Source organism: Oryctolagus cuniculus, chromosome 4 (assembly GCF_051225735.1).
Source record: "Oryctolagus cuniculus isolate XC-2025 breed Fujian yellow rabbit chromosome 4, ASM5122573v1, whole genome shotgun sequence".
NCBI lineage: Eukaryota > Metazoa > Chordata > Mammalia > Lagomorpha > Leporidae > Oryctolagus > Oryctolagus cuniculus.
Genome location: NC_142870.1, coordinates 1,505,530 through 1,532,628, shown reverse-complemented (window position 1 = coordinate 1,532,628; position 27,099 = coordinate 1,505,530). Strand labels below are relative to the sequence as shown.

Below are 27,099 nucleotides of genomic sequence, written 5' to 3'. Positions count from 1 at the left end.
CCAGGCAACTCAGTCTGGGCCGGGGCATCTGGGCTGGCACCTTACATGTCGGCCTGTCTTGTTCCTGCCTTCCCGGTAGGTGCCTGCGCCGGGCGTTCCTAGCTCCCGCTGAGCTCCCTTGCTGCGTGTGTCCAGTGGTGGGATGGCTTTCTCTGTCACAGTGCCACATCGCACGTCATTCCCACATCTCTTCTTTAAAAATGCTTTTTCCTCCTTGAAAACTGGAGAAACTGCTTTGCGTTCTCCCTCAGTCTTTTCTGAAATTGCCTGTCACATGTAGCTTTATGGCAGCACAGACTCGCGCCATCTGTGCCAGCACGGTGTGGGCGTTCCTGGAGATGCACCCAGGCCCAGGCACGGTCTCTGCCCTGGGCTCTGTCACCCTTTCGCTCCTCTCCACCTCCTTGGCCTCTCTGGAGCAGCCCCCTGGGGTCTTGTGCAGGGTTGCGCAAGGAGGTCCTGACTCTGGCCTCAGTGTGGGGGGCAGGGGGTAGAAAGCCTGTGGAAGGGACGTGGGTCACATGGCATGTTCCTGTGGTCAGGCTGCTCTGCTGGGAGAGCTACAGCCCCCACAGACTTTTGCTCTGGTCTCCCTTTTGGGGACAGGCTGGTGGTGTGGGTGGGCGGCCATGCCATCTACAGTTGGAATGTGAATGTGCCAGTGGGGAGTCTTAGAAGGCGGAGAGTGTCACTGGGAGGACGAGGACGCATTGTGAGTTACAGGGGCACCGGCTGTGTACCTGTGGCCACTGCAGGGTGGGCTGGGGTTGCAGGGACAGGATATGTGTCTGGGCGCCAGCTAAACTGTTGAGTTTGGGCCATGAAAGGGGGAATGAGAGTGCCCTGCCTGAATGTCTCCTGTGAGTTATCTGGGAAATAAAGTAGGGTAGCACATTTAAACGTGTCATACATTCGTTAGCCTTCCACCTTCCTTCTAACTCTTCCCGTGTCTGTTTAAGGGGTCCTGAGAGCAGCGCACCTGCCGTGGGGAAGCCCCCCTGTGCTGGGGGTGCCCGGCAATGGTGGGGAGGGCCTGCACCTCCTGGGGGTTCCTCAGTGTGCATCATGGCAACAAAGGTCAGTTTTGGCTTAGCTGCTTTCACCTTTTTCAAATTGCAAGTCACAGTTGGCTTTTCCTTTTGTCAGCAGCCTACAGTTAGGAATGTCATGTGTCAGATTAATCTTCAGTTACAAATATTTTTAGCACCTGCTGAAGTGCCAGGAGGAATTGTTTCGTAGGCCATGGAGAACCATGCAATCTGCCGGGTTTTAGTGGCCACAGCCCATGGAGCAGCTGCAGGTCGCCATCCATGTCGGATGCAGCTGAGACCAGTGGTGGCGTGGACCTGAGATCTCTTGGCTTTTTGGGTCCCACCCCAGGAAGGCTCGCAGTGGGCTGCACGTGGGCAGCTGCAGGAAGGCTGCTCCAGAGGCAGGATGGGCGTGCCTGTGGTGTGGTCTTCCTTGGAACCACAGGTGCCTAGGGTCCGTGTCAGGAGCCTCTGTGCAGTTCCCAAGGCCCAGGATGAGGCCTGGCGCTGGGCAGGGCTTAGCAGGCCACCTGGGCGCTCTGCTTTCCACCTCCACCGAAGGCGCCCCTGATGGTTGCTCTCTGAGCCCGCCTGGTTCTCTTGCTAGCTAGTAAGCTGGCTGTGGTCTTGGTCACCCTGGTAGCATCCAAGTGCCCTGCGAGTCCCCAGCACCTCCTTGCCTGGGTGGCTCCACTCGGCATTGCAGCAGCCCCCACGGTGTACACTTTGCTGACCCTGTGCAGGTGCGAGGCTCCGGGCTCCACAGGTTTGAGTGCAGCTCCGGAGCCAGGGCCAGGTAGCTGGATTTCCAGGCAGGCAGACTTCCAACTCTGTTCATAATCCCAGCACGTGAGTCCCACGGGATGGGACAGAGGCCAGTGGGGGCTCAGTGAGCTGTGCTTCAGAACCACATCAGAGCAATGAGATCTTGGGGGAGGGTCTGCATGCTCAAAGAAGTATTGGAGGGCCTGGGAAGGAGGCTGTGGGATGACAGTGTTTGCCTTGGTCTGTCCTTCGTCCTGGCTGTGCACGGGACCTGGCTTTGGACAGTTGATGTCATCTGCTGGGGAGACGTTCCCACCTTCATATGGATGACTGGCGGGGTCACAGAGAGGTGGCTGGACCTGTTGTGTTGTGCATGTTTTCCAAATCTCTCTGCGCCAGGTCAGCAGCACTGGCTTCCCTGTTGCATTGGACAGTCAGGGTGCTTGACCACTTCTGAAGTCTCTGGAACACCCAGTTCCCCAACAGAGCTGAGAACTGGAGCCCCGGTTAGATTCAAAGTGTAACTGTCCATCACAGCTCCCAGGGGAGTGACTGTCCATCACATCTCCCAGGGGATTTTCTGTCCATCACAGCTCACAGGGGAGTGACTGTCCATCACAGCTCCCAGGGGAGTGACTGTCCATCACAGCTCCCAGGGGAGTGACTGTCCATCACAGCTCCCAGGGGAGTGACTGTGCATCACAGCTCCCAGGGGAGTGACTGTCCATCACGGCTCTCATGGGAGTGACTGTCCATCACAGCTCACAGGGGAGTGACTGTCCATCACAGCTCCCAGGGGAGTGACTGTCCATCACAGCTCACAGGGGAGTTTCTGTCCATCACAGCTCACAGGGGAGTGACTGTCCATCACAGCTCCCAGGGGAATGACTGTCCATCACAGCTCCCAGGGGAGTGACTGTCCTTCACGGCTCACAGAGGAGTGACTGTCCATCACGGCTCACAGGGGAGTGACTGTCCATCACAGCTCTCAGGGGAGTGACTGTCCATCACGGCTCCCAGGGGAGTGACTGTCCATCACGGCTCCCAGGGGAGTGACTGTCCATCACGGCTCCCAGGGGAGTGACTGTCCATCACGGCTCCCAGGGGAGTGACTGTCCATCACGGCTCTCAGGGGAGTGACTGTCCATCACAGCTCACAGGGGAGTGACTGTCCATCACAGCTCTCAGGGGAGTGACTCCATCACGGCTCCCAGGGGAGTGACTGTCCATCACGGCTCCCAGGGGAGTGACTGTCCATCACGGCTCACAGGGGAGTGACTGTCCATCACAGCTCCCAGGGGAGTGACTGTCCATCACGGCTCCCAGGGGAGTGACTGTCCATCACAGCTCACAGGGGAGTTTCTGTCCATCACGGCTCCCAGGGGAGTGACTGTCCATCACGGCTCCCAGGGGAGTGACTGTCCATCACGGCTCTCAGGGGAGTGACTGTCCATCACAGCTCACAGGGGAGTGTCTGTCCATCACAGCTCCCAGGGGAGTGACTGTCCATCACAGCTCCCAGGGGAGTGACTCCATCACGGCTCCCAGGGGAGTGACTGTCCATCACGGCTCCCAGGGGAGTGACTGTCCATCACGGCTCCCAGGGGAGTGACTGTCCATCACGGCTCTCATGGGAGTGACTGTCCATCACAGCTCACAGGGGAGTGACTGTCCATCACAGCTCTCAGGGGAGTGACTGTCCATCACGGCTCTCAGGGGAGTGACTCCATCACGGCTCCCAGGGGAGTGACTGTCCATCACGGCTCCCAGGGGAGTGACTGTCCATCACGGCTCCCAGGGGAGTGACTGTCCATCACGGCTCCCAGGGGAGTGACTGTCCTTCACGGCTCCCAGGGGAGTGACTGTCCATCACGGCTCACAGGGGAGTGACTGTCCATCACGGCTCCCAGGGGAGTGACTGTCCATCACGGCTCACAGGGGAGTTTCTGTCCATCACGGCTCACAGGGGAGTGACTGTCCATCACAGCTCTCAGGGGAGTGACTGTCCATCACGGCTCCCAGGGGAGTTTCTGTCCATCACGGCTCCCAGGGGAGTGACTGTCCATCACGGCTCCCAGGGGAGTGACTGTCCATCACGGCTCTCAGGGGAGTGACTGTCCATCACGGCTCTCATGGGAGTGACTGTCCATCACAGCTCACAGGGGAGTGACTGTCCATCACAGCTCTCAGGGGAGTGACTGTCCATCACGGCTCCCAGGGGAGTGACTCCATCACGGCTCCCAGGGGAGTGACTGTCCATCACGGCTCCCAGGGGAGTGACTGTCCATCACAGCTCTCAGGGGAGTGACTGTCCATCACAGCTCTCAGGGGAGTGACTGTCCATCACGGCTCCCAGGGGAGTGACTGTCCATCACGGCTCCCAGGGGAGTGACTGTCCATCACTGCTCCCAGGGGAGTGACTGTCCATCACAGCTCCCAGGGGAGTGACTGTCCATCACGGCTCCCAGGGGAGTGACTGTCCATCACGGCTCTCAGGGGAGTGACTGTCCATCACAGCTCACAGGGGAGTGACTGTCCATCACAGCTCTCAGGGGAGTGACTCCATCACGGCTCCCAGGGGAGTGACTGTCCATCACAGCTCACAGGGGAGTTTCTGTCCATCACGGCTCTCAGGGGAGTGACTGTCCATCACGGCTCCCAGGGGAGTGACTGTCCATCACAGTTCACAGGGGAGTGACTGTCCATCACAGCTCTCAGGCGAGCCTCCATCGCAGCTCACAGGGTGTCCTCATAGCATACTGGGGGAGTGTCCACAGTAGTTGTGTACAGTAGCCAGCAGTGGGAGTGTGCACCGACCACGCCTGTCAAGGCTTGATCCCTATAGTTATATTGCTGGCTTCCTGTAGACACCCTCAGTTCGGCCTCGGTTGGTTCCCGTTTACATTTAATAGTGGAGACACACTGGTTCTGTGTCTGTTCAGCCCTGGGGCCCTCGGAGACTCTGTGTGGTCCCAGCATGCATAGGGAGCTGCCCGTCTGCAGTCCAGATGCACCATTCCACAACTCTGCCCCTCTCCTGTGTTGTTGTGCGTGAGACCCCGAGCCCATGTCCTGGAGGGTTCAGGTCCCACCTGAAGTCAGCAGCTAGGGTGTTGGTTGGCGTGAGGACCAGGGACACTGCTCATCTGGTGGCATGTTTTCACACAAAGCCACATGCTAACGATGGCATATTTGTCAATGAGCAGGTGTCACCGTTAGCACCCCCTTACCTGAGGAGCCGCATGTCGCACTTCCATAGGGCTCTCATGTGAGGTGAGGACATGCGGGATGAGAAGATCAGTGCTTTCTGGGGTGCTGGCCAGGATATCGCTCACCGCACTCTTGGTGACCCCGGGGCAGAGTCCTGCAGGGTCAGGGACTGGAGCAGCTGCTGTGAGCTCCCTCCGATTGTGGACAGGATCTGTTTTGGGGTTGGCTTTGTGTTATCTTTGGTCCAGGAATGGCCAGCCTGGGCAGTGCCTGTGCTCTGTGGACAGCTCCGTCCCCACAGTGGCTGCCCTTGGCCTCAACTGCTAGGTCTCTGGAGGAAACTCTGCATTTCTGAGTTCCTTCTAAGAGACTTTATATTTTATTCAAACCAAAATCTGCCCGCTGTGGATTTTGTGTACTTCACAGAGATGCAAAACTGGGACAGAGCAGCCCTTTGCCTCACTGCTTTGTCCATTTCCTTCTTGCTCTTTCCTGTTTCTTCTCTTCCTTTTAAAATATTTATTTATTTGAAAAGCAGAGTGACAACACGGGCAGGGGGAGAGAGAGAGAGAGAGGGAGGGAGGGAGGGAGGGAGGAAGGAGGGAGGAAGGAGGGGAGAGAGAGAGAGGGAGATCTTCTAGCCACTGATTCATTGCCCAAATGGCTGCAACAGCCAGTGCTGGGCTGGGTCTCCCACCTAGGTGCAGGGGCCTAAGGCCTTGGCCATCTTCTGCTGCTCTCCCAGGCCACAGCAGAGAGCTGGATCAGAGTAGAGCAGCCGGGACTCGAACTGGTGCCCCTATGGGATGCTGGTGCCGCAGGCAGTGGTTTAACTCAATGCATCACCATGTAAACCCCAAGCTGGACACTTAATAAGGTAATGATTTTTGTAGCTAGAGGGTCCAGGAGGCATGGCGTGACCCCAGGTGTCACAGTGTGACATAGAAATGGAAGGGGAGAAGGGGCTGTTTGTGTGTAGACAGAGGTGACCTCACTTTGTAACAAGGACTCTCTGGGGAGAGTGGTTCCCCTGTGACCTCATCACCTTGCACTGGGCCCACCTCTTAAAGGTCCCACTGCCTCCCAGATCCTGTGCACAGAAAGCACAGCCAAACCATAGGGCACGTTCCTGCCCGGAATGGCCAGAGTGGAGGTGAGAGGAGGAGCTTGCACACTCCCCTCGTGCGCTGAGTTCTTCCTGGGCTGCCCTCCTGATTCCTGGTGTCTGCTCTCTGTGCTGGCTCTCTGAGAACAGTCCACAGCGGTCTGCCCAGCTCCTGGTTTGTATGAGCCAGGTTTATATGTGGTCTGTTCTGTCATGGTGATGTCTGTGCTTTTCCTGCCCGCAGAGAGAAAGCAACCTTTGCAATATTACGGCAATATAAACACATTTCGTCTACGAGCCGGGCACGTGAGATGCAGGCCTGTCTCAGAACCCTTGCCGCGACAGGACAGACGTGCAAACGGACACGCTTGGTGTCTGGGTTGCTGTGCCTTCCCGCTGCGTCCCGGTCGTGGCCTCTCACGTTCCGTGATGTGGTTCTCAGCTTCTCCCTTTGTTTTCCTGGAGCACCTCCTTGCTGAGTTCCTCGTGGAGTGCGTGGCTGACCGACTTCTTGGGTTTGTTGCAGTTATTCCCTCATTGTGGGTGAGGAGTCGGCTGGGTCTAGAATTCTATGTTCTTACGCTTTCCCTTCAACGTAGAAAGTTTTCTGGAGTCTGGTGGTGTTAGTGAGAAGCTGGGTGTCGCTTTGATCCTCGCCCTTTCGTGGGTGAGCCGCTCCCTCCCCCAGTAGCCTATACTTCTCCTGAGGCCTGGCCAGGTCCGTGTACTAGGGTCCCCTTGTGGGAGACCTGGGACCTTCCTCAGAAGTGACCTCCGTTCCAGCCTGGAGGGCAGAGCACAGCCGTGCTGGCTGAACCTGGGGCGGCCCTTGGCGCTGTGCTTGCGGCTCCTCTGCCAGCTGCCTTCGCCAGACCACGGAGGCAGGCCTTCTCCATCCCTCAGCCCTGCTGAGAAACCCTTTCTGACGTTTTGACAGGGCCTTGGGAAGAGCGGAAAGGTGTGGTTTTATCACCGTTTCAACCGAAAGCCTTTCTAGGTCACTCTTGGGGAGGGGACAGTTTCTGGACCTTGGGCGCCTTTCACAGTGGAAACTGTTCAGCGTTATCACAGCTCTGGGAAGAAATTAAATGAGCTAGTTGCAGTGAGTTTGTCAGCAGCGTGGATAAATCCTTTATGAGACGTGTACTCTTACGTGTCATTCCGTTTTATGTAAGAGTGCTCCATAACCTTAAAATAGCCCTGTAGCCTTGTTACACTCGCCTTGGTGGTGTGTTGCAAGTTCACTGTCGGGTGTACTCCTAAACAGCACGGTGAATAGAGTCCCCACCTCGTCAGAGTGTGGGGAGGCCTTGTGCGCCTGTTTTGCAGTAAGGATGGGAGTGAGTTACAATGCCTCTAAGTCACTGGAAATTATGGTTCAGGAAGACCTGTGATGGATTGTCATCACCGTACGCACAAACAACCCGTAGTAAAGTAGTGGGAAGATAATAAAGCAAAACTAACATCCTATAAAAGCAAGAGTGGTAGCAATTGAAACCTGTGACCCATTAAAGCTGTCCTTGGTAATGACAAACTCTGAGACCAGAGCTCGGCGCCTGCTCCCTGTGCTACTTCTCGGGCGTGAGTCAGACATACGTGAACTCCAGGCGCAGCCCTATATTTGGCTGTGAGTTCCAGATTACCAAGCTTACTTCATGGGTTACCGCTGGCCCTTGGTTGTAGTGAAGTTTGTGGGTTAGGTGCCCAAGACAGGACTGGGTTTGGGTCATCCCACAGCTCCCAGGAGCCACGTGGGTCAGCCTGAAGGTCAGCGGCTTGCTCTCCTCTGGGGTTGGGTTCCTTTCAGCATCTGGTGAAAGCCATGACCATGACACGCTGGCAGGTGCACCTGGTGTGTGGACGTAGTGTCTGCGTCTGGTGCTGCAGTTGGCAGGGGCTTCCTGAAGCCAGTGAGGGCGCTGGACTGAGCGCCAGTGCCCCATGGAGCTCTGAGAGACCACGGAGGCCAGGTGTCTGCCTCGTGCCCTCTCCAGGGCCCATTCCTGGTGACTGCGGGGCCCTCCGAGGGCTCTGCGCCCAGCCCTCCCCCTGCTCTCTGAGCAAGGCCAGGAGCAGCAGGAAGGGGAGAGGCTCGTGTGTGCCCAGCTTGTTCACACTATTGGCAGAGCACTTACTCTCATTTATCTGCTGCTGTATTTCTTTCCCCTGTTTCCCTCTGTTATTTTCCACAGAGGGTATTTTTTGAGAAAATTGTCAGGTTTATTGTACTAATGGAAATTTATGAAAACACTAATTTGATTTATTGGAGAACGCATGCTGAACTCGGGTAGAAATGCCACTTTGTGTGGCGCGTTGACTCATGCATACGAGGCCAGCTGCCTTCTGGCTCTTGCTGTGTGTGTGTTCAGCTTGGTTGTGACGTGCTTCCTTTACATATACTGGATTTAAGCTTGCTCAGTTTTGGTTGTTATTTTTGTGACTGTTCGAAAGAGAAGTTGGCCGCTAATTTTTTATTTCGGAACATCCTCGCCAGATTTTCACTATCAAGGTTATACTGGTCCCATAAGAAGAGCTGGGAAATTCCTTCTTTGGTGTTCCCCGAGAGGTGTGCGCGCTGGGGTCCGTGTCCCATGCACCCTTCCTCTTCGTTCCCCCGGGCACAGCTTCCCTCTCCCAGGGCTGCCACCCCTCCCTCAGCTGCCATGTCTTCCGTGGCGGCCCTGGCCGGGGAACTCCCAGGTGGGGTGGGTCTGAGGCAGTGTGGGCCCCAGTGGGGGTCGTGCTGGGCCCAGTTTCCGTCTCTGCCTTGCCCTCTGCCGCCTCTCTCCTGCTGTGTGCTCGCCTCCTCTCTCTGACCAGTCTCAGCACAGGGGTGGGGGGATCTGTTTCTGGGGACCCTCCCAGCCCCTGTTTTCTGTTTCTGCATTGTTGCGCTTCCCAGATTTCTCCTAGCCGTGTGCACGTACAACCTATCCGTTGGGGTTTTCGTGTTAGTCATTATGTTTATTTCTGGAAGGTCTCTCTGTTGTTTTGAAGTCCACTGGCTGTCAGTGTTCGTCCTGTCTCCAGCCTGTCTCTCCTTGAACAGCCACTGCCTGTGTGTTGTGTGTGGCAGTTCAGCCCTCACCAGGCCACCTCTGTGTCATCTGTGCTGGTTCCTCCTCACGTCCTTGTTTCCCTGTGGGATGATTCTCTTGTTTTTTGTTTTTTAATTTTCTTCCTTTTTGTTCATTTTATTTGAAAGACAGAGGAACTTCTATGTGCTCACTTCCCAAATGCCTGCAAAAGCCAGAGGTGGACCAGGCTGAAGCCAGGAGCCTGGAGCTTGAACCAGCTCTCCTTTATGGGTGGCAGGAACCAGCACCTTCATCTGCCGCCTCCCAGGAGTGAATCTGCAGGAAGCTGGAAGTGGAAGCAGAGCGGGACTTAAACCCGGGTGCCCTGGGAGATGGGTATGCTAGAGGCGTCCCCACCGCTACCCATGTGCCCAGCCCTGGAGGGCCCTTTATGGCCTTCAGCTGTCTTGCTCTGGATTGTGCTTTCTGGAGAGGTTGCTTCTGCTTCTGCCAAGCGTGTGTGCACCACCAGCCGGGCAGACCTGATGCTGGGGTGCCGCTGGACACTGCAGAGCCCCGGTGCAATGGGAGCTGGGCTTCGGTCTGTGGGATGTGGCCCTCATAGCCCCTCCCTGTACGTTTCCCCTGCTTTGCCCATCATCAGGGTTGCTTTCCTTGGAGACCCTGGGCCTGATGCTGGGAGAGGTTCACGTTTGGTTGACCTCTTGTGGTCCTCAGCTGGTCCTGGCTTCTGTCCTTTGTGCCTACTCAACCTTGAGTTTCTACAGATGCCCGTGGGGTGGACACAGCCGGCCCCTTCATGTGGTGGGCAAGGCAGTCTTGATTCGCTCAATCCCCACAGCTGCCCTGGAGGAAGAGAGAAAGGAGGAGTATGCGCAGGGACTCGAGCGCCGGCCCAGGCCCTGGACGCCAGGCCCCCTCCCAGCTCTGCTCGGATGCTTCACGGGGCCCGGGCCGCTGCCTGGTGGGTCATGGGGTACGCGGCCGGCACTGTGCTTCCTTCAGGAAGCTGGCAAAGACAAGCAGGGCGTTTCCTGGTTAAAATTTCACACTGCATCTCCCTTATTAGGAGAACAAGGAAACGCATTTGAGACACTTCCATCAAAAATGGTGACAGCTGTTTCCTGTGTGACCCCTTTCTGCACTGGGGTCAGTGCCTGATGGATGGTGGGGTAGGATGGGAGTCATGCCAGTCACTGTGGCGGCCCCACCCCAGCCGCGACCGCCACGTCACTCGTCCTGCGTGAGTTCATCTTCTGGGACCACAATCCAGTAGGTGGTCTGTAGGTAGCAAAAATATGATGTGGTGTGTGATTGGATGATATTTTCACTTACAAAGTTTTATATTAATTCTTAACTTTTGATAGATAACCTTACGGAACGTTTTAAAGTTGTAACGTTACTGATGGGAGTGTAGAGATTACATTGGCTGTGTTGAGGGAATGTGGGTCTGATCGCAGCTGGTGGGTCGCAGGCTCTGGTGACAGGTGTCCAGGATGGAAGAAGTCGGTGGCTGTTTTGTTTAGCTGCCTAGTTCGAGTAAGTTCAGGAACCATCGGTCCTTGCTGTCCCTCTTCATCACCCTCTGTCCCCGCTTGGTTTCTGGCGCCGTCCTGGCCTCCGCTGGGTTTTCAGCGACTCTCCCTTACTACACCCAACAGAAGCACGTGATGTCAACTAAATATTGGATGCTCTCATTTTGTCCCTTTAAGTTACAGAAAAGTCCCTTAAATTTGTGTTTAACTTGTGTTCTTTAATTCTTCCTTTCACTCTCCTTGTACTACTTGGCTTTTGTGTCCTACTCTGTGTAGAAACGTTTTGTTTTCTGTGTTTGTTCCTTTTACGGCCTACTCTGGGTTGGGTTTAGGAGAGAGTGAGCCAAGAACCTCGTTCCTCACCTGTGTCCCCTGGGTGTGCCAGTCTGGCTTGAGAGAGGGGGCTTCTTGAAGTTTATGAAGATAGAATTAAAAGGTACATTTTTGTAAACATTTTAAAATCTGTGCACGTGAGGGATTTTCATAACGTTTATGAAAAACTTATGGATTTCAGAAAACTTTTCATCAAAATGAACTTTTAACCTTTCATTCCATTTCTCTACGAACATGCTGAGGTCCCCTTGCAGCTCTGCGTCTGATTGTGTGGGTCTGTCTGATTCGGTGTGTGTGTGTCTCTGAGTGTGTGTGTCTGTGTGTCTGAGTCTGATTCTGGTGTCTCTCTGTGTCGGAATCTGTGTGTCTGTCTGATTTCGGGTGTCTGTCTCTAGAGAGAGGTATGAGTGCTGTGGGGCTGGACTGTGAAGCCTGCGATAGTGGGTGCTGCTGTTCAGCGTGGGTCTGAACACCTGGGAGCAGGAGTTGGCGGTGGGACTGCCGTCGGGAGTGGGGGTGAGCCAGGCTCTCCCAGCCTGATCCCCGCTCCTCCTGCTGGAGTTCTGCTCAGTTTTCTGTGGTCTGGGTGATAGCCCCCCACACCCGGAGGGCCACGTGGCACTGAGCTGCACCGGAGCCCTGGTGTCGGCCAGTGCGGGCCGGGAGCCTCCCTGCGGCTCCAGCACAAGGTGGGCGTCTGTGCTGCTCTTTGCCCTGGCCATCTGCCCGGGTCAGGGTCTTGGTGGACTCTTCTTTTGGCCTTGTTTGCCGGCTGTAACTGGATGACAGTGGCCTAACTTTTCAGGCCAGAAAAGTCACCTCCTAAAAGCAGTAAAAAATTGAGCGAAAATAATTCAACTGATCATTGTCTTGGTGTAAGTAGCTGAGGCTGACTGACACCTGCTGGCTTCCATGCCCACGACCCAGGCAGGCCGGCCGTGCTGTGGGTGAGGGCAGCAGAGGACGCCTGCCCTCCACGCCTCCCGGCGCCTGGAGGTCTGAAGCTGCACGTCGCACAGCTCGTACAAAAATGGAATTAAAAGGTAAGTTTATTTTGCTGTAAATGTTTTTATGAGGTCTATGCATAGTGTCTTCACAGTGGGCCTTTTTAAGGAAATTTTTGAAGACCCTCTTTTGTGCATGGATTTAAAGAATTTTTTTTGCAGCAAAATTAACTTACCTTTACTTCTGTTTTTCCAAGCATTTTTGAAGTACAATGCATGTCTGGAAGGGAATGGGAACAGAGAGGGGAGAAGGTGAGACGTGCGCACACTTCCACGTGGGTGGGGATCCTGGCCCTCGCCGCTGGTGCCCCGTTGTGCTCCGGGCCAAGGGGCTCTTCTTGTCGCATGGGTGGTGCGGGTCCTGGGGGCTGGCACTCAGGCCCCTGTGTCTCTGCCTCTCCCCCCTCTTGCTGGAAACGCAGAACCTGCCGTGGTGCTGAGTACGCGTTCCTCTGGAAGTGAGGGTGAGCTGCGCGCTGTGGCCAGGGAGGGAAAGCCCATCCTGTTTCACAGCTGCTGTGATGGTTGCAGAAAGCTATAGTTTGCCCTGCAGCATCAGGCCGCCGCAAGCTTGAAAGAAACATTTCTGTCAGGTCATAAAATGTTTCCAATAATGTTCACTAATCCACTTCAGAAAACTGATATGAGAGGGTTTTCAGTATAAGCCAGAGCAGTCTTTAAAAACGTCCTGTGGAGGCATAATTGACCAAACCACGCGTTCTCAGGTGGACGTGGCGCTGGTGGAATCTGCTGTGAGAGTCGGGCCACAGCAGGGGTGGAAGGTGCATTACTGCCCCTGCCCTCCTGCCCAGCTGGGGTCTCACTGTCAGTCCTCTTCCACGTTCTGTGTCAGTGGGGTCAAGCGTGTGGGCGGTTCTGGAGGAGGTCTGGGGTCTTTGACTCAGCACAGTGACCTGGCCAGGGTCTGGCGTCTGACTCAGTGTGGTGGCTCTGAGACTCCACCACGCTCTGTCTGGTCGCAGAGCTAATCCGTGGCAGTGTCTCTGACCAGCAGGAAAAATGTCAGTTTTGTTTGCTGCAACATTTAATTCAGCAAGCAGAACAGTTCATTGAGACCAGATGTAGGGGAGAAAAGACAAGCAAACCCATGCTCAATGAGATGTACATGGCCACGCCAAGGCTGTGCAGGAAGTGTTCCCACAGGTGTGTCCCTACATCCTGGTGCATGAGGTCCCCCGCCCGCACTGCGGCCCAGCGAGTGACTCTCACAGCACAGCACGTGCAGCACACAATTCTGCCGTGAGTCCAGATGGCACCGCTGGTGCTCTGCCTTCTCTTCCTCCGTGAGAGTGGCACCTGAAGGCCGGCCCCACCACCTCCCCTGTCGCCGAGCGCTGGTCACGTGACACAGTGTCCGTGTGGTTTGGTATTCATTATGTTCCCCTGGGAGGAACCTGTGTCTGTTTCATTCCTGGGAGCTTCTCTGCCAGCCCAGGGGAGCGTCTGCCCTTGTTGGGGTCAGCCAACGACAGCCCGTGCTGGAGGCCTGTGGTGCCCGAGAGCTGGAGCTTGGACTTCTAAAGTGCTCTTGCCAGGGCGGGCGTGTGGAGCGCTGGCTGGCCGCTGCTTGGGGCACCCACATCCCGCACAGAGCATGTGGGCTCGAGTCCTGGGTTTGCTTCTGATTCCAGCTCCCCCGCTAATGTGCCTGGGAAGCAGCAGCTGATGGCTCAAGTGCTTGGGTGCCTGCCACCCGTGTGGGTGACCTGGATGGAGCTCCTGGCTCCTGGGCAGCCTGGCTAGCCTTGCCTGTTGTGGGCGTTGGGGCTTGAGCCAGTGGGTGGACGCTCTCTCTGTCTCTCTGCCTTTCAGATAAGCAGAAACGAATTCCTCTCTTCTGTGGCCCTTTCCATGCTGCCTCCTGAAAATCCCTCCTGCCCTGTTGACGGGGCTGGAACCCTAGAGCCGCCCCTGGCTTCGTGTTCTCTCCTCTGACGGGGCGTGGTCTCGGAGCCCTCTGGTTTCCTGTCCCCTCTGCCACCCTGCTGCCTTCCCAGCCTCTGCCTCCCACCCTTGCAGCCCCCGCTGTCGAAAGCAGTTCTTTGGAGTCCCCACTGGCGCCTGCTGCTCTCGCTGGCCCGATGGCCTCCTCACACACAGATCCCACCTGGCGTTTCTGCCACTCTGGGTCCCTTCCTGGCCACCAGGGTGCAGTGGCCCCGACCCCAGCTGCATCCCTGCTCAGCGCCCATCAGCTCCTGGTCCCGCTTGGGGGCTGCTGGTTCCCAGCCCCTGCAGAGCTGCCTTGTGGTCCTGGGCCCCCGGCAGTGATGGTCCTGGTCACCGTGGGCGTCCAGGCCCTTGTGCTTCCTAGAGGCAGGACTGTTGCAGTGCAGCGACTCTGGCCAGGGCGCGTGTTGGTGGAGCTGCCCACTCACCGGACGGAGCTGATCTCATGCCCCTACAAGGTAGGCCGTGAGCGTGCCCAGTGCTTGGCAGAGCAAAGCTCTCATTCCCACAGTCTAATTAAATCATAACAATAAATATCACTTTAAAAGGAAACACAATTGCTTCATTTCATCAATACGATTATTACTGGCAGAGCAAATCCATCCAGTGCAGCCTGTTCTGTGCTTCTGGGAGCAGGCATGTTCGGTCTGAAGTGGTCCCTGGCTCGCAGCGCTGCTTGGCACTCGGGTACAAACCCCCTGCGGGAGCTCCCCTCACCTGCACCTGGCTAGTGTCGGGTCACTGTCTTCAGAAGAGAATTTCCCGAGAAGGTTCTGGAAGGCCAGTGGTGCCAGGTCATAGCAGAGCTGTTGGTCTTGGGCAGGCCAGCGGGCAGAGGCCAGGGTAGCATGGAGCTGTTGTCCACTGTGCTGTCCATTCTTCCCTTTTAACCCTGCCAGTCAGTCCTACGTGTCTGCTCCAGGCAAACAGAAGAGGCGGGCGGGGGGCAGGGGTGTAGCTCTTGGCCTGGCTCGCTCCCTGCCTATTGGGATCTTAGGCCGAGCTGCTATGGGTTCTGTTCTCCCTCCTCTGCACCTGCCTTGTCCTTTGCAGAGAACATGAAGCCTATGGCCACCTCACCAACTGTCACAGGCTTGTGCATGGTGGTCACCATTGGTGGGGTACAGTGGCCAGGGGCCGTTCCCTCGCCATGGTGATGCCCTGGGGAGCCGTTGTCCTTGTGGGCTGTGTACATGTGTGCACCGCCCTGCTGCTTGCCTGTTTCACGAGGAAGAGGCCGTGTGCATGTGTTGTGTGTGCACCTGACCGTGGAACTTGCCTACGTCAGGGCTCCTGGAGAGCAGCCTCCTCCCCATGGTCACAGCCCAGTCCCAGCTCTCGTCTGCCTGCACTGTGTTGGCACGCACGCCCAGGCAGTGTGGTTCCCGTGCGCTTGGTCAAACTTTGTGTCAGCGGAGCCACCCGTGGGTTCCTCCGTGTCTCTCTTGGGTTTCGTGAGTTGCTGGTCACCCCCGCGTGTGATTGCCCTGAGCTGGCTTGTGTTTTGCATCTGTGTGTGTGAGGCTGGCCTGCCTTTCCCTCCTCGCCGCCCTGACACCCAGCATCGTCCTGGCTGTCACAGGAGCTTGGGGGGGGGGGCACCAGGGGTGCAGTGCTCTCTGAGGATGACTTCTGCTTCCTCACACCAGTTCTTTGATGTCAACAGCACTGGAGCCTAGTGGGTCAGGGGCAGGTACTCTGGTGACCGGGACCTCAGCCGGACCTCCGCACGCCGAGTCTGCAGCCGTGGTTCTGACTGTTCTGGATTCCCGCATCTTCCCAGTGTTCTGTCCACGAAGGTTCTTCAGGGGCATGGCTGGGCGCCCTTGTGTCTACAGTCTCCTCACAGTGTGCAGCTGCCTTCCCCAGAGGGCGCAGGCCAAGAGATAGGCAGTGGGAGGAAGCTGGCTGTGCCGTGGGTGCTGTATCAGTGCAGCCAGCACGGTCCCCGCCCACAGGGCTCAAGGGTGACAGCTGCCTGCTTCGCGCACAGCAAGAATCAAGGCCCTGTGGCCACTGGTTCTCCCTGCCAGTTCTCTCCCAGCTCCGGGCGGGTGTTCCCTCTCACCACCAAGCCCCAGGCCCAGTGCTTGTTGTGTGCCTGCTCTTTGGTGTAATTCATACAGGTTTCACTTCTTGCTGTGCCTTCCTGCTCTGTTTTGGGGCCTATTTTGTCCTGTCCTGGGCTTGCTCGGGCAACTGTGCGTCCATGTTCTCACCCGAGCTGTAGCTGTCGGCCTCCCTCTGGCTGCTTTACCTGCATCCCGCACAATTTGATCTTTAATCTTCTTTGGCATTAGGTTCCAAATGCTTTCTGTTTTCTACCATGATTTTTTTCTATGAATTATTCAAATATTTAAATTTGAGAGCTAAGGAGACAGGGACACACACACACACACACACACAGAGAGAGCTCCCGTCTGTTGGTTTGCTTCCCAGATTTCTGTGATGGCCTAGGATGGGCCAGGGCTGAAGCCGGGAGCCGGTTGCCCACATGGGTGGTGAAAACCCAATTACTTAGGCTACCATGGCTGCCTGCCAGGGTTTGTATCAGCTGGAAGCTGGAGTCAGGAGCCAGAGGCAGGAGTGGTGTCCAGGGACTCTGATGTGGTGCAGGGGACCTTGGCCAGCGTCTTAGCTGCTAGGCCGAGTGCCTGCCCGGGGGGATCCTTTGAAAGTGTGTTGGTTGGGGGCCGGCACCATGGCTTACTTGGTTAATCCTCTGCCTGCGGTACTGGCATCCCGTATGGGCGCCAGGTTCTAGTCCCCGGTTGCTCCTTTTCCAGTCCAGCTCTCTGCTGTGGCCCAGGAAGGCAGTGGAGGATGGCCCAGGTGCTTGGGTGCCTGCACTTGCGTCGGAGACCAGGAAGAAGTACTTGACTCCTGGCTTCGGATCAGCATAGCTCCGAACGTGCTGGCCATTTGGAGACTGAACCAACGGAGGGAATACCTTTCTCTCTGTCTCTCTCTCTCAGTCTAACTCTATCTGTCAGATAAATACATAAATTTAAAAAAAATGTGTGTTGCTTGACCATTTTCTTCTGGGGTTACCACTTCCTGCGTCCATTGTGTTGACCTGTGCTGCTCAGACCTCACCCCTCTGGATTCAGGTCTGTTCCGCCACCTGCTCTCTTGTGTCCCCGGCAGCTTCCGCCCCGTGCTCCCCTGGCTTCCTCTGCGGTGGGTGTGAGCAGAGCACCACACCCTGGCTGGGCTGAGCCTCTCCACCGCATAGCTGCGGAGCTGGGCCTGCCCTGTCCCGCCGCAGCTCCCCTGGACAGCGCAGTGGCTGCAGCCCGCCCGGTCAGTGTGAACGCACTCAGTCAGAGCTCCTGATCCTTCCAGGTGGATTTGGAGCTCACAGAGCCCATGCTCGCACGGCACCTGCTCCCATCCAGAGCGGCAGGGCTCCAGGCTTCCTCCCAGGCCTGCAGACCTGGTGGCCTTTGAGGTCACTGGAACTGCAGCAGGGGCCAGGCCCTGGGCGCTGGTGGTGGTGGTGGCTGAGGGTCACCTCGTGGTGTGGCCTTTGCCAGGTGGACGTGGGCAGTCCCGGAGCTGCAATGCTGATGGGGTGAGGACAGTACTGACCTGACTTCCTGGGCCCTTCTGACAGGCGTGGTGATGAGGACGGCAGGCAGATCCCTTGGGAGCATTAGTCTGCTGTGGTGACAGTGGGGACTGTCAGGGGTGGACAGGATGACCGTGGCCAGTGCACACACACTGTGTTGGGGTCAGGTGGGCCAGCCCACTGCCGTGCCTAAGGCCTGCCCAGCAGAGGCCGTTGCAGGCCCCAGGCCAGGTGTGTGGCAGGCGTGCTCAGTCCTCGGAGGGCCTGAAACAGTCACTGGTGTGGCAGGGAGCTCGCGGCAGCTCGGCCACGTCCATGATTACAGAATCACGTGGGTGGGAGCCCCTTGGCCTCACACGGGCCCTCCTGCTGGCTGCACCGGAGCCCTCTCCCTGAGGGGCTCACCACTGCACCTGCCCTCCCTCTGGGCATCCGTTTGCTTTTCAAAGAGAAACACCCACATCGTGTTCAGGGCTGTGCAAAGGTCATGGAAAATGGAATTAAAGATAAATTCATTTTGCTGAAGACATTTTTGGAAGCCTCTCTTTTGTGTGGATTTCTGGTTTGTTTGTTTTTTTTTTGCCCCCAGATCAACGAATTGTATGATTCTATTTTGATACCGGCATTTGAAGTCGTCCCTTTGTGGTTTGCCGAGGCGGCCTGGAAGTGGGGCTGTGGTTCCCAGTCCTGGCTGCCAGGGCCTGGGCGCTGCAGTGTCTCACCTGCAGGGTGGGGGCAAGGAGCACGTAGGGTCCGTGGCTGTGCTTGGGCTGGGTGTTGGGTTTTGTTCTGAGGAAGACAGGAGATCCTGCTGGGCTTGCTCCTTAGCGTGTCTCCCCCTGGTGTTGGTGGAGGGGATGTGCATGTGTACGTTGTGGGAGGGCAGAGTGTGGCGTGACTGCTCGCTGCACGTTCCCTGTGTGGAATGGCTTAAAGTCACTTAAGCTTGTGTTCAGGAAGAGGATTGCTTTTCAAAGATTTATTTGTTTACTTGAGAGGCAGAATTACAGAGAGGGAGAGACAGAGATCTTCATCTGCTGGTTCATGACTCAAATGGCTGCAGTTGCCAGGGCCGGGCTACATGAAGGCAGGAGCCTGGAACTCCATCCTGGTCTCCACGTGAGTGCAGGGTCATCCCAGGCACCTTTAAAAAGCTATTTTATTTATTTGAGAAGCAGAGTTATAGAGGGAGAGACAGAGAGAGAAGGCTACCATCTGCTGGTTCACTCCCCAAATGGTTCAACAGCTGGGGCTGGGCTGATCCGAAGCCGGGAGCCAGGAGCTTCCTCTGGATGTCCCACACGGGTGCAGGGGCCCAAGCACGTGGGCCATCTTCTACTGCTTTCCCAGGCCACAGCAGAGAGCTGGATCAGAAGTAGAGCAGCCAGGACTTGAACCTGCACTCATGTGGAATGCCGGCATCATAGGCAGTGACTTGACCTGCTGTGCCACAGTGCCAGTCCCAGGAAGAACTCTTTTTTTTTTTTATTTTAAAGAATTTGTTTTTCTACTTGCAGAGTGACATTATTATAAAATCCACAATTATTGCAATATCTGCATTGCTTCAAAGAACTCCTAAGAGTTTTGTTAAAACATATTTTTAAAAAATGGAACCAGCATAATGTATATTTTAGCTCTAAACATTGTGTCATTAAAGTCCACCTACATGACTAGCAGTTTAATTAAGGGTGTGTATTGTTAGAGAGCTCAAAACCTCTGATGGAGCACGGAGTAACAGGGTCTTTGTTACAGAGTGACGGCGTTGGAGTGGGCACCACCCAGCTTCGGTCCTGCTGGGACTTTGTCTCCGGCCGCTCGTGTTGAAGGAAGCATTGCCTGGGGACCAGAACCAAAATAAAAACTAAGCAAAGGGCCAGGTAAGTGACGACCTGTAGACCCTGCTGGGACTGGCGGCTCTGGCCCGCTCCTCTCGGGTGTGAGCCTCTGGCTGATGAGCACGGGCCCCGGGAGCTGGTAGTTCATCTCCAGCTTGCAGTGGCTTGGGCCGTCCACGGGCGCCCCCAGCCTGGCTGTGGTTCTGGGCACCAGGGATTGTGTCCATGCTTTGTGCCGGGCGCCAGGCCAGACCTGTTCAAAGCCTTTGCTGGCAATTATTATTTTGTTTGAGTGATTAAAAGAAAGTTCCTTCAGTACTCTGGGTTTGGTGACTGCGACGTGAGCCGACTTCCTCTTTTGAGAGGAAAATGCGTGTTTGTTAAATTTATTCATTTACTTATTCATCTATCAATTCATGTATTTGAAGGAGAGATATCCTGACTGCTTTACTCCCCAAATGTCCACAACTGGGCCTAGACCAGGGCAAAGCTGAGATCCAGGAACTTGGCCCTGGTTGCCCACGTGGGTGGCTGGGACCCAGGTACTTGGCGATTACCTGCTGCCTGCGGGTGTGCCCCCACAGGAGGCTGGGGTCAGGAGTAGAGCCGGGACCCCAGCCCAGACACTCCAATGAGGGATGCCTGTGTCCCAAGCAGCGTCTCAGGCGCAGTGACAGACACTCACCCAGAGACAAATGCTGGGGTCCCAGGAAGCGAGTGGGATGTGTGAGGGTTTCATGTGGCTTCTGTGGATTGACTGACTTGAGAGGGTTCACGCTGAAGTTTGTCTCGTGGGTTCAGACCAGGGGAGAGGAAGAAGGAAGTGGCCTCCAGCGGGCCGTGGCCAGGGGATGCCGGCGTGCTCCTGTGTTCTGTTGACGCGGGGCAGCACCTGGAGCCGTTGGGACCACAGAGGTCACCAGGGAGTGAGTGTGGATGGAGGCGGCGGCTGGGGTTTGCTGTGTTTGGGGACTGGGGATGTGGCCATATCTGACCGCTGGAGTACGAGCAGAGAATGGGCAGGCCAATGTCAGGGCTACTCTCTCCATGGCTGTCCTGTGGGGTGAGGGTTACTCTCCATGTTGTCCTGTGGGGTGAGGGTTACTCTCTCCGTGGCTGTGCTGTAGGGTCAGGGTTACTCTCTCCATGGCTGTGCCCTGTGGGGTCAGGGTTACTCTCTCCATGGCTGTGCCCTGTGTGGTGAGGGTTACTCTCTCTGTGGCTGCCCTGTGGGGTCAGGGCTACTCTCTCCATGGCTGTGCCCTGTGGGGTCAGGGTTACTCTCTCCATGGCTGTGCCCTGTGGGGTCAGGGCTACTCTCTCCATGGCTGCCCTGTGGGGTCAGGGTTACTCTCTCCATGGCTGTGCCCTGTGGGGTCAGGGTTACTCTGTGGCTGCCGTGTGGGGTCAGGGCTACTCTCCATAGCTGTGCCCTGTGGGGTGAGGGTTACTCTCTCCGTGGCTGCCCTGTGGGGTGGCATTTCATTTGCTCCCACAGCCTTTCTCTCAGTTCGATCAGTGACATGAAATCAGTTCCTCTGTAACCAGTTTCTTGGAAGACAGTGAGAATGCCAGCGTGGAGCGAGGCGGAGAGAGACGTGGGGTTTCGTATTGCTAAGTTAGGTGTAATTTATGGCTGCCTATTTTTAACATGCCGTGGAGCTAAAGCACTGCATTAATTATGCTGTGTAGTGAAAGGCAAGTATTTTTATACAATGTAAGCATGCACTGGAGGAATGAATTATTTATAATCCTTTGCACAAATAAATTGTTCTTAAAGGCATAGAGCAAGTCACAGGCCAGAAGGAGCTGGCTGGTGCGTGTGCCGAGAAAGCACTGGGAGCTATAAAACATCGCAGCAGCGTGGAGCAGGCCCCTCCTGTTAATAAGTGGCTGCCACCAGGACTTTGTGTTTCTGTGCTTCCCGAAGACGAGAACTAGTTCTGGCAGCAGAGTGTGAGGTGTTGCTCTCTCCTTTTCCGGCTGGTGTGGAATGAAACAGGAATAGATGTAGAGTAGTAACTACAACATGTCCCTTCCTGGAAGCCCTGCTTGTCACCTCCTCGGCGCCAGAGGGAGGCTCTCTCCAGGGGCCCTCTGGGCCCTGACCCCCGCTGGGGGGCTTGGTTTTCAGTTTCAGGCAGAATCCTGCTTATGCCACTGCCTCCCCCTCGTCTTAACACACGGGGGTCTTCTGAGGATAGATATTGGGGTCACCCTGAGCATGCGAGATGGGGAGGTCGGGGGCCGCCTGAGCACACGGGGGTCTTCTGAGGGGGGAGGTTGGGGCCACCCGAGCACACGGGGGTCTTCTGAGGGGGGAGGTCAGGGGTCGCTCGAGTACACAGGGGTCTTCTGAGGGGGGAGGTCAGGGGTCGCCTGAGCACACGGGGGTCTTCTGAGGCGAGGTCAGGGGTCGCCTGAGTACACGGGGGTCTTCTGAGGGGGGAGGTCAGGGGCTGCCTGAGCACACGGGGGTCTTCTGAGGGGGGAGGTCAGGGGTCGCCTGAGCACACGGGGGTCTTCTGAGGCGAGGTCAGGGGTCGCCTGAGTACACGGGGGTCTTCTGAGGGGGGAGGTCAGGGGCTGCCTGAGCACACGGGGGTCTTCTGAGGGGGGAGGTCAGGGGTCGCCTGAGCACACGGGGGTCTTCTGAGGTGAGGTCAGGGGTCGCCTGAGTACACGGGGGTCTTCTGAGGGGGGAGGTCAGGGGTCGCCTGAGCACACGGGGGTCTTCTGAGGGGGGAGGTCGGGGGTCGCCTGAGCACACCAGGGGTCTTCTGAGGTGAGTAGGTCAGAGGTTGCCCGAGCACACAGGGGTCTTCTGAGAGGGGGAGGTCAGCGGTCGCCTGAGTACACGGGGGTCTTCTGAGGGGGTTGGTCGGGGTCACCTGAGCATGCCGGGGTCTTCTGAGGGGGCTGGTCGGGGTTGCCTGAGCGCACGGGGGTCTTCTGAGGGGGGAGGTCAGGGGTCGCCTGAGTACACGGGGGTCTTCTGAGGGGGGAGGTCAGGGGCTGCCTGAGCACATGGGGGTCTTCTGAGGGGAGAGGTCGGGGGTCGCCTGAGCACACGGGGGTCTTCTGAAGCGAGGTCAGGGGTCATCTGAGTACACGGGGGTCTTCTGAGGGGGGAGGTCAGGGGCCTCCTGAGCACATGGGGGTCTTCTGAGGGGGGAGGTCGGGGTCACCTGAGCATGCAGGGGTCTTCTGAGGGGCTGGTGGGGTTGCCTGAGCGCACGGGGGTCTTCTGAGGTGGTGGGGGGAGTGCCACCCTGTTGAGTTCCCGCAGACGGTGCCTGCTCAGAGGTTGGGAGGGGCTGAGGAAGGTGGTCTCGTGCAGAAACTCGGACGCGGTTTGTGAGCATCCTCGCTGCCTCTGCCGCCAGTGTTCCTTCTGTAACAAGTGCTCATTCGTTCCCCTTTTTAATTCTAAAAGGAAGTTCATAGAACATGTCAGCTGACGTAATTAAGCTGTATGATTTTGAGAGCATTATCATGGCACAGTGTAGCGTGAAGGGTGCACACACCCCCACTTGCATCACTGTGTATACAGCAGGCGCTGCTGCCTTCCCCACAACCACTGGCGTGCAGTGCAGCACCGGAGTGCCCCGTAGGTCAGTGCTCAGCTACGCTGGCTGCTCTGCCCTGCATGTGCAATGAGAGTTAACGTTGCTTGAGCATTCGGTGTGTGATTAAGGCATGGACAAACACACGGTGCTTTTTTGTCTTTTAAGATTTATTTATTTATTTGAAAGTCAGGGTTACAGAGAGAGACAGATCATCCATCTGCTGGTTCATTCTGCAAATGGCCACAATGGCTGGGGCTGGTCCAGGCCTAAGCCAGGAGCCAGGAGCTTCTTCCAGGTCTCCCATGTGGGTTCAAAGGCCCGAGCACTTGGGCCATCTTCTGCTGCTTTCCCAGGTGCATCAGCAGAGAGCTGGACCGGAAGTGGACAACCAGGGCACTAACTGGCACCATGTGGGATACCAGCGTTACAGGCGGTGGCTTTCTCTGCTGCACCACAGTGGCGACCCCTACCCAGCTTCTGTGTGAACCAGTCAGGCCCGGCTTCAGCCGTGCTGCGTGGCCTTCTGTTGCCAGGGTGGTCCTGCTGTCGCACAAGGTCCTAGAGTTGTGGCCGGGATGACCTGGCTGCCAGGAACAGTCCCAGTGTCCCACGTGCTGCGGGGACCAGCCACGTGAGTCGTGGCCAAGGCCGTCAGTCTGTGTTAGCAGGAAGCGGGATTTGAGCACGAGCTGGGACTCAAACCCAGGCGCTCCTGGGTGGGGGTGGGCATGCCAGGCGGCTTCCTCACTGTGCCCCACGCCTGCCCGGGCACGGGGCAGTGGAGGCCCCCGCTGTCCTGTGCTGCCCTGGGTGGGGGAGCAGGGCGGGGGGGTCCTGGCAGGTGAGCTGCCGGGCACTCAGCGGTGTGGCATTGCCCGTGTGGAGGTTGGCAGGTGACCAGTCCCGGCACCGCGACGGCCTTTTGGGTCGCGTGAGCATTGCTGCTGCGCTGCATTCTGGATCCTTACACGTTGGCCCGAAACCTTGATGTGTTCTCCCCTTTTTGACTAGAGGAGCCCCTGAGCGCAGCTATGGCAGAAGGTCACGGGAGCAAAATACGGCCTGGCCGAGAGCGAGGCTCAGCGCCGGGAAGGGTCTGTGGGGCCAGAGCCGAGCCTGCAGGCTGTTTGCCCGAGCCCTGTCGTGTCCGTCTGGAGATGAAGCGTGTCCCCACCAGGGTTTGCTCACGCGCCAAGCAGAGGATGAATTTCTGTATCTTGAGGCCCATGGAACGTGACTTTGCTGACGGCTGGTCGGGCAGAGAGCCGGAGCAGACCCTCCTCCTGGCCAGTGTGGAGGCCCCTGCTTATGGGCAGCTGCACCTGCCAGGAGGTTGGTTCCACACATGGTGCTCCACTTCCTGTCCAAGTGAACAGACCGAGGGGCTGTTTGGTGCAGCGGGTTAAGTGGCTACTTGTGACAGCGGCAGTGCCATTTGGAGTCCTTGCTAGCCTGCTTCCAGTCCAGCTTCCTGCTGGTGCACGTGGGAGGGCAGCAGGCATGGCCCCTGCCACCCAGGCAGAGCCCTGGAGTTCCTGGCTTCAACCTGACTCAACCCTGACTGTTGTGTGCATCTGGGGAGTGAACCAGCAAGTGGGAAAATCAATCTGTCAGTCTGTCTGTCTCCCCCTCCCCTTTCTCCCTCTCTGTCACTCTCCCTTTCAGAGAAGTGCGTAAGTAAATACGTCTTTAAAAACGGAAAGCAGGGCCGATTCTCACTGACCTTACGTAGTGAGCCGCAGTGCGGGGCAAGCGAGGTCTTCGTGCTGGCGTTTGTTTCTGAGTCCGGAAGGTTCTGGACAGGCAGCTGTCACTCTGTTCGTTACGACTCTGAAAGCGGGGGCTGGAGACCGGGGGAGAAGGGCTCCTGCGTGTGCTCGCGAGGCAACACTGCGTTGCGGGCGGCGCCGGCTGCTCCAGGCGGTGGGCAGTGCTTCGGGTCAGGTGCAGACACTCTCTCCAGTCTTGGGGCTCCCGGCCCCGGGGACCCCCACCTCATTTCCTGCAGAGTCAGCACAGAGTGTCTGCTGTGGGGGAGCAGCCTGGCTGAGAACCTGGAGGAGGTGGCCCTTGATGAGGACCCAGCAGGGCTCCCAGCTGGTGAGGGGGGCGTCCTGTTCAGGGGATTGTTCTCTGTCTCACAGAACTAAAAACGTCTGAGGAAAGCTGGAATCGAATGTGAAAGGTTCTGAAATGTGCTTGAACCCCCAGTTTGCATGTGTGCTGGCATTAAGCTTCTGAGAGTGAAGAATGAGCCCCCCAGTGCGACCCCAAGAGATAAAACTCAGTGGCCTGCACCTTGGCGGTCTGAGACATGGGTGGGCCACCCTCTGGTTCCCTCGTGTTCTGGGGGTGACGGAATCCTCAGGACCACTGTGCAGAGAAGGAAACCCGACCGCGCGGCCCTGCCACTTGCGTCCCTGAGCAAGGACTGGGAGTGCATCAGCGCCCTCTTGTGGACAGATCGTTCCGTGTCTGCTGTGGAGGCCACCAGGGCTCCTGTGCAGAACAAAGTTCTGGAAGACTGTGACCCCCCACTGCCTTCTGACCCCCCAGGGGGCCAGGCCCTAGGAGCTGTTGACCCCTGTGGCCACAAGCTGGCTTTCGTATTTTTTTTTTTTTGACAGGCAGGGTGGACAGTGAGAGAGAGAGACAGAGAGAAAGGTCCTCCCCCGCCGTTGGTTCACCCTCCAATGGCCGCTGCGGCGCTGGTGCATTGCGCTGATCCAAAGCCAGAGCCAGGTGCTTCTCCTGGTCTCCCATGCGGGTGCAGGGCCCAAGGACCTGGGCCATCCTCCACTGCACTCCCGGGCCACAGCAGAGAGCTGGCCTGGAAGAGGGGCAACTGGGACAGAATCTGGCGCCCCGACCGGGACCAGAACCCAGGGTGCTGGCGCCACAGGCGCAGGATTAGCCTATTGAGCCGTGGCGCCGGCCTGGCTTTCGTATTACAGCTGGGGAGGGTCCATAGGCCTGGCCTTGGGCTGCGTGTGGTGAGGGTGGTGGTCTGACTAGAGTAGCCACAAGAGGGAGGGCCAGAAAGCCCCAGTCTGGGGTGCGAGGGTGACTGCAGTGTGACAGGCAGAGTCTGCACAGCCAGCCTGGATGTCCAGTGGATGGCTCTGGGGAAGCGGACAGGGCCTTGGGTGGGGGCACCTGGCTGGGGGAGGACCCCAGACCTGAGTGACGCCTTCAGAGTTCCATGCCCCAGAAGAATTCAGACTCCCACCCTGAGGTTTCATGGACTTTAATGTGGGTTGAAGGTCTTTTTATATCCAGGGACAAACACAGCAGGGGTTGGGGCTGTGGCCCGAGGCCCTGGGCTCATGCCGTGTCCCTCTTGCCTGTGCGAGCCAGCCAGCTGGCGGGCCTGGGCTGGGGGAAGCAGGACCAGGGCGCAGGCGCCGATGCTCGTGGAAGGTTCTGGCAAGCTGCCGCAGGCGGCCACAGCTTGTCCGGCGACCCTGGCTTGTGGCTGGGGCTTGGGGCTTCCTCCTCTGGATTCCTCTGCTTGGCCCCGCCCGCCGCCTGCCACACCTGCCGCGGGTGGCTGTGTCCGAGCTGTCGCTGTGGCGTGTGGTCTGTCCTGTGGTTCTGCCTCTTGCCTGGCACTCCCGTGGGCAGTGTGGATCACATGCAGAAGGCAGCTGCTACTACTGAGTTCCCAGTGCGTGGTAGTGGCTGACAACACTCGCACGTTCGCATGATCCGCAGGAAAGACTTGACAATAGGAAGGAATAACAAATACTTTCGTTTTAAAGATTTACTTATTTATTTGAAAGGCAGAGTGGCAGAGAGACAGATATCTTCATCCGCTGGTTCACTCCCCAAATACCATGGCAGCCAGGTTGGTCCAGGCTGAAGCCAGGAGCTAGGAGTGCCTCTGGGAGGTGGTGCTTCCAAGGGGTCGGGGCAGCCACAGTGGGCACTTTCCTGGCTGGGTCCCCTGTGGGCCCAGGAGTATGCGCTGGGACTGTCTGCTGCCCGACACACACGGCATCTGAGGGCAGGAGGTGAGGACCTGCCTGGGGCCCTGGCTGGTAGGAGGGGGCACCTTTAACCAAGTGACTAGTTCTGGACACTGTGCTGGTTACCCCATCTGTCACTGTGGCTGCTGTGGACAGCAGTGCAG

At 57.2% G+C, this 27,099-nt stretch overlaps 1 protein-coding gene across 9 annotated transcripts in view; it reads left to right on the top strand.

Moving 5' to 3' along the window:
• ADARB1 (adenosine deaminase RNA specific B1) overlaps window positions 1-27,099 on the top strand; it is a 112,826-nt gene that overhangs the window by 32,596 nt on the left and 53,131 nt on the right. For 7 of the 9 annotated variants that reach the window (XR_011387667.2, XM_051839964.3, XM_051839969.3 and 4 more), the window contains exon 2: window positions 19,316-19,440. The exons of 1 other annotated variant lie outside the window; for it this stretch is intronic. The gene's annotated coding sequence lies outside the window, so the exon portion shown is untranslated. Of the gene's footprint in view, window positions 1-14,427; window positions 14,451-19,315; window positions 19,441-27,099 lie in introns of those variants that run through there. One more of the 9 variants, XM_089330462.1, reaches the window with a different exon arrangement.